Here is a 7,362-nt window from a genome sequence, read left to right as displayed (position 1 = left end):
AGGCCATGGGTACAAAAGAAAAAACTCAAATTCTATCTGAACAGAACACTTCTACTGTGAAATTAGTCAAACTCTGCCACAGGTGGCCCAGAGGCCTGACTGTATCTTCCGTCCTTGAAGATACTCAACACAAGACTGGGCACAGTCCTGGGCTCTCGGTGGCCCTGCTCTGAGCAGGGAAGCTGGACCAAATGATCTCTGAAGAGGTCTCTTCCCACCTCAACCATTCCATGATTCTCTAATTAAACTCTGAGTAGCTGAAAAGCAGCACTACACATGATGATAACCACTTTTCTGGTCTCCTCGCTTATTCTGCCATTTAAAAACGTGGCTGTTTCCGGTATTTGACGCTCTAACTCTGCCATGCCATGATTTCTGGAGAGTTAACTTCTCCAGATCAACAGTTCCACTGCAGCAACACCACCACATAACGACAGATACCATTGAAATGTTCTACTTTGTGCATTCAAACCCCCACAGCCATCCCACAGCGCAGTGTTTACCCTGCCAGGCAGGTATTTTGACACACTAGGAAAAAAATGGTTCTGACTAAACAAGGAGGTTGAATTTGTCCAGTCCCTGCCTGTCAGAATTAAAAGTGGCTCAACATCCAGCAGCCCTCTTGACGTGAACAAAATCTCTGGGTATAACTTGGGGAGTTCCAGACACAACTAAGCAACAATAGTTCCGTGGTTGAAGAGCGCTGAGTGAGTTGAAAGCGTATTACATACATACTGCCTGTTTCTCAAAGGTATGTATTTTTCCTCATAAATTATGGCCTTTCTCCATTGTGAAATGAAATGCCTTGCCCCAGATTCACAGGGCAGTGAAAGACTCACCGCCATTACCCGGGTGTTTCTACTATGAATGTTTAATATCCAGATGACTTGTCTGGGGTTTGGGATGTTTGCTGTGGAGTATTTGTGTTAAAGCTCTGCATTTACTTTTTAAGGTTTGATTTATTTATGGCTTTGAACTGCTAATCTTTTAATACAGAAATCCTCTATGCTCCAAAGCATACCCCAGTTTCACAGGTTCAGAATCACTGCTGCTGCAGTAGATCTTCAGTAACTCAGAAGATCTGTTGTAGATTGCATCACTTTGATGGGGTTTTTTACGAGTCAGGTCTAGTAAAAAGGCTCTTTTTAGCTAAGTGCTTCTGTGGAATGCAACAGGAACTGAAAGTGGTTCATAAGTCCTCTGAAGTGTTCGGCCCAGGGTTGTATTTGCCGAATGCAGTATACCAAAGTTTTTAAGGAAGAATATAACTTTCCTTGCATTACATACAGAAATAGCTAGGTTCAGTGCAGGAAACATTTCTTTTGATAGACTTAGGGAGACATCATGTTCTTGAGGTTTTAAAACAAAACTTGAAGCCTAAGATTAAAAATATAAACTGTGGCCAGGGTTGTGTTCCCCGCCGAAATCCCGTAGGTGGCATTGCAGCATAAGTTTAATAATATACCAGCTGCTTTTAATTTAGGAGGAATGCAACTGATCTGGGATTTTTTTTTTTTCAATTAAGTGTTGTTTTCTTTTTAAGATAGCCCTTTTGTACAGGTTCAGCTATATCTTCTGTGCCACTTCATTCTCAAATAAGTCAAACACACAGAGGCCTAGTAACTCTCGCTTTACATGAATTCACCTTCTCCTGCAGAGACCCATCCATCAGTATTCATGGCTGACCCAAGAACATAATTCTTCAGTACATAAACTGGCATGTCACTCTGGAATGTTTTTTGAGACACATAATTGACATCAGGGACATGTATGGATGCGTTAATTAATTTCCATGGTGGCACGGAAATGAGCCAAATCCATAATGATAATTGTGTCACTAGTGATCCACAAAGGTCATTTAACTGAGTATTTGAAGAAGCTAAGCACATACACACACACACACGTTTTAATCCTTGTGAGCAAAGTGAAAGTTTTTAAGATTCTTGGGTAACCCTGATTGTTCAAGGAAGACGGAGTCATGAAAAATATCACAAATTATGCTAAATTCAGCATTATTGCCTTAATTCAGAAGAGGGAAAACCAGCAAATGAGGAAACCAAGTAATAGCTGGAGATACCACTGGAGAAGACCAGAAAGGATGAGAGAGTCTAAACCTTCCACAGCGTGTTTGGCAATGTCACAAGCCGCTGGATATCATCGTGCAGAAAGGACATTATGTATTACCGGCACAGTAACATCTGAGTAATAACCAGTACATGCCAGCACCATTTTTTCTCTGATATCGGGGGCCTCCGCAAGGGAAGGACTGGGAAGACTGGTGAGGAGCCAAGGTGCACACAATCCAGCCCCAGTTCATGAAGCAAACACCCTGCCATCAGGACACAGTACCCCTCTCCCCAGTTATGGCAAGGCTGAATTGTTTGTTGTGGGCATAATGCACATAATCTGCTGTTGAAAAGAAAAAGGACATAAGCTGAGGCAGGGATGTCCTTGGGCCAAGCCTCAGCTACATGCCTGACCTGACCTTCTGCTTCTCCCTGGCCACCCTGTGTGTGGTTTCTGGGGCTTTCTGCACTGGTTGCAGTGTGAGACGATCGTTCTCTGTTGTGTTGGCTGTGAACACACACAGACACCCCCTCACCCTCCTCACCCCCCCCCCCCCCCCCCCCCCCCCCAGCTACATGCACCTTGAGTCTTGGATTAAAACAGCACCCAGCATTGCTCCCAACCATTCTTCAGGCATGTTCTCCAAAGAAAGTCTCTCCTCTCAGGGACCCAGCTTCCAGAGGCCTCAGACTGCACCCCGCCAGTGTTACGGGTGGCAGCTCAGACCCCTCATGGACATGGGATGGGTGAGTGGAAGCTGACTTGCCATACAAGCATGAGCAGTATGTTTTTTGTTTAGCAGTATGGAGGGAAGGGGAAAAAAATTACCCTTGTGGGTTTTAATTCCCTGCTCTGGGCCTGTCACTAACGTACTGTTTGTAGCACAGTTCATCCCTCCAATCTCAGCTAGGCCTGCTCTGCTTAGGGGGTTTGTGAATCCTCTGGTCTAAAAATGCCTGTGTAAGTCTTTGCCCTCAAAATTCTTTTGGAAATCCACCTTCCAAAAGAATCCAATTACTCCTTCCAACCACAGAAATGGACCAGGGTTGGCCCCACCAGCCAAACATCTTCTAATAGTAATGTCACTGTAATCAACAGATTTATGACTGCAGATGTCCCGAAGAGAACTCTGCATTTCCCAGCATGACGCAAATACTCCATCTACAGCATGGAAACCTGGCCAGCAAAAACAAGATCTAACAATGCTGGGCCACAAAGCAGAAGTTGCATGAATAACAGAGACCTCACAGACAGTTACTACTTCTCTTCCACCTACTCTAAAACCAGATACAAGGTGTCTGATAAAAAGAGTGAAACCTACACCAATACTTGCAGGTATTTCTGTAAGAACTTGACCTCATTGCCCAAGAGGTGCATGAGACTTAAGGCGGCATAAACAGGGGGAAGCATGCAGAAGCATCTCCTCAAAGAAAATGCTGTTGGGTTTTGGTTTTTTGGTGTTTCTTTGAATACATATTTTTGCTAAGCTCTGTTCCCCCAGGAGCCTTGAACTATTAAGAGGTTTTTACTGCTGCTGTTGTTCTGGGTCATCCCCTCCACCCCCAAACTAAAGCATTCAGAATTGTAAGTGAGATTTTTGGAATATTTATTATTATAGCATTTTAAATATTTATATCAGTATTTCCCATTTGTTTCTTAAAGAATGCTATTTTAGAGTATCTTTTTTTATATGTAGTCCGAGGTAATATATCTGACAAAGATCAGAAGTGGTATCAGAAGCTGCTTGCAGAAGGACCTCTGCTCTGCCCAAGGAGGCACGGTGCCCTGGCAGCTCTGGCCCCTTTGATGCAGCAGCACTGGCCAGCTTGGCCTCATGCCTCAGAGGGGCCCTGGAGAAGCACTGTCCACTCCCACACCCACAACCCCCCAGCATCCGGGGGCTGCAGCTTCTCTTGGCACTCCTCACTTCTGCAGGGACCTACTGGAACCTGTCTCCAGTCAAGGCAACGTTCAGCAAAACCCTGGCCCTTCCAAAGACATCCCAGAAAGAGAAAGCAAGTGCGAGACACGTCCGCCTGCCCGCACAGAGAGACCTTTCGGAAGTTCACCCACAGCAGCCATCTCTCACACAGATTTTAAGAGGGAGTTCCCACTCCCCTTTAAAAACACCACTCCAGCTGAGGTGAAATGCATGTCCGTGTCCCAGCCAGGGCAAGCCCCCTGCCCTTGTTAGCTGGGCTTTCAGCCTCTCACCAGGCTGGAACTTCTGGCAGGAATTGGCGGGTAATCATTCCCATGGACACTGCCTGATACGGTGCTGCGCTCGCTACCAGCTCTCTTTACTTTCTGGCACTCGGGCTCAGATATCCTCTGCAGATTCCCAGAGGCACATACCAGCACCTGAAATGCAGGGAGCAAAGGCCCCAGAGGCCTGGCAGCAGGCCGCACAGTGGACAGAGCAGATGGACCGGCATGAGAGGTCCTCGCTGCCTGCACAGGGAAGAAGGGCTCCCTCCCAGACCAGTGCTGCTGCCAGGAACCCTCACGCACACCAAAATGTGGGAAGCCAGGTCCCAAGCCCGGGCAGCCACCTCTTTTCTACCAGGTACAGCCACCTCACACACCTCCCCTCAGCTGAAGTCCTCGTGTTCGTCTCAACCGCACTTGTCATTGTGACCCTCATGGCCCAGATCCAAGTGCTGGTTTTGTATGATCCCATGCTGAATGCACATCTCAACCCCTACTTGTGCCAAGGTTGCCACTGGCCTTGAGCAACAGCAGCCAAGTAGGTGAATCTATGCTGGCTGACCTTCAGGCATGCGTGTTTGTAAATCCCTTGAGCCCTGGGTCCTCAAGATCTTCACGTATGATCCTGACTCTTCTCTACACAAATGTTGCCTGGCAGCTTTTCTTCCATTAACAAGTTTTGTTAATAGTCTTGCACTTCTCACACCATTAGTAATGTTAATAAGATCAGGCCCAACAGTGACCTTAAGATGAGCTCTTGTTCCAGAATAAGCCAGCCAGGATGCCGTAGACTCATCTGTGCTGCTCATGCTCTGCCTTCCATCCCTGCTGACGCACGGAGCTACATGTGGGACTGATGCAGGCCAGCGCTCCTTACACTTTTACCTCTGTTGAGGATCACAGGCAGCCACTGTCAAGTTCAGATGGAACTTGATCACATGCACAGGCACACACAGAGCAGGCCACCAATGCTTTCAAAGGTAACAACTACCTGTTCTGGGATAAGTAATGCAGCACCATGAAGCTCTGCTTCACTCATGCATAGCCACAATTTTTCCTTTTCACATCTATTTTGCAGAGGAAGGAGTGAAAATTCTTATGGCTGTTAAAACAAGCCATGCACATTTTCTGAAAGGCTTTTTGGGTTTTGTTTTTTTTCCCTTTGCTATGTGTGTCTGTGTATCTGTACTTTACCATTTAGCATCAAGTATCTTTCCTAGAAAAATACTAGAAAAATCTTTTCCTGGAAAAATGTGCCTGCAATGAAGTTTGAAAAATGCTATGTTTGAAAATGCCACAGCCAGATGCAACAGTTACAGTTTTATAGATGTGTTTGTTGGGAACTGCACACCCGACACTGTATTTAACAGCCACTTAAATAAGCCCCCAAGCTTTCCTGAACAACGTAAAACAGTGAATGGAAAAAACCCTGTTTGCTGTGATGGTGAACTGTCACATTCCACACGGGAATACAGCACTGAAAAACCAATCACAAGCGCGTCTCGGGCTTTGTCCCCTTCCTAAACAGCAGCTCACCACAGAACGTTAACCCCCTGCATGTCAACATACACAGACCAGCTCAGATTATTGTAATAATTCTTCCTACTCTGTATTCAAGTAGGTTATCACACTATTCCACAAGCACATTTGTTCTGCTCAGAAGTGACCACAACAAAACACTTCTCAAACAGAGAGACTTCTCCAGATCCACACATTTCAGAAGCAGAATACATGCAGCTTTTTTTCTTTTATTCCTATTCCCATAAGGAACAAGTACTTGCCACAATCATCTTGCAAACCAGCCAGTACTATTCCCAACTGGACTTCCACAGTGGACCAGAGCTTCATCCACATGCTCCAAGGATTTGCATTTGGGAAAGTCTGCTGCAGAGGGCAGCTCCTTTGGTAGATGTGTTTTCCCCAGGAGTGCTCAGCTCCCGCAGTAGGGAAGTGCCAGGGAGGCACTCGCCACACTGCCCACGGGCAGCCCTAGACAGGGACAGCAGCATCTTTCCAGGCCAACACGCCCCGAATGAATGACTTCCCATGTAAGAAGCCTGTGCAGCAAAAGCCTGATTTGGTTAAAGCCACTGCTTAAACTTGGCTTTCTGGCTTTTCTGAAAACCAGTGTCTCAGTCACTACTTTCACAATTCAAAATTCATCTATTTGTTTGTTCCTACAGCCCTCATTTAATACGGAGCAGGAGAAATTTGTGAGAGCAAATTAGTACCAAGATTTGACAACATCAGTCTCTAGGAAATACACAGCTGTCAGGATATGAGATAACAGAAGATATTTTTATAAGGCACAAAGGACTGCCTAAACCACTTAGATCCAAGTTCTAGGTCTTACTTTCCTTTTGTAGCTTTTAACAGCTATGCTGCTCCAAAAGAAACTTTCATACCCTTGAGTACGCTGAGAAGGGGGGGGAGGGTGTACACAATCATTTGCACACACACCTAAGAAAAAGTTAGAAAGCTGGTTTATTTGAAACTGTGAAATCAACATCCAACAAGTAAAACACTTAAGATCACCACTGGACACTGTGCAGGGAGAAACACTGATACAACTGGACTGCTCCCTTGGTGCCCCAAGCACGGATGAACCCTGGAATGATTCCCCAGCTCCCCACTCCAAGCCACAGCGTTATTTCTATCTTTAACCACTCGTGGCAAACCGCTCCCCCGACGCACGCTGCCAAACTCCTCCCTGCTGGAGCTCCACCGGTAGCAGCAGGACACCACAGATGACAGGGCTCAACAGTATCACAGTTTTAAGAGTGAAAATGAGGGCCTGGGTTTCAGAACTTCCTCACTCAAGGGCCCTTCAAACTGGTTCATGAACTGTGCTGTGCCCAAATTGGGGGGTTTTCTTCATTCTTTTTAATGAGCTATTATTAGACTGTAACACTGCTGCTTACTCATTGTCACTCTTTGGGGTGGGGCATGCAGACAATCCCATAAATGGTGCCATTTTTTCAGAATGGCAGATTCTCTCAGTTTTAAGCTCACTGTTACATATATATTAGAACTCTCTGAAGTCATCAATAAGAAAATATCAAGATCGTATCCAAAATAGAATTTCAA

This window comes from Gallinula chloropus (genome assembly GCF_964237585.1).
Source record: "Gallinula chloropus genome assembly, chromosome: 2".
In the NCBI taxonomy this organism is placed as follows: Eukaryota; Metazoa; Chordata; class Aves; order Gruiformes; family Rallidae; genus Gallinula; species Gallinula chloropus.
This window is presented reverse-complemented; position numbering follows the sequence as displayed.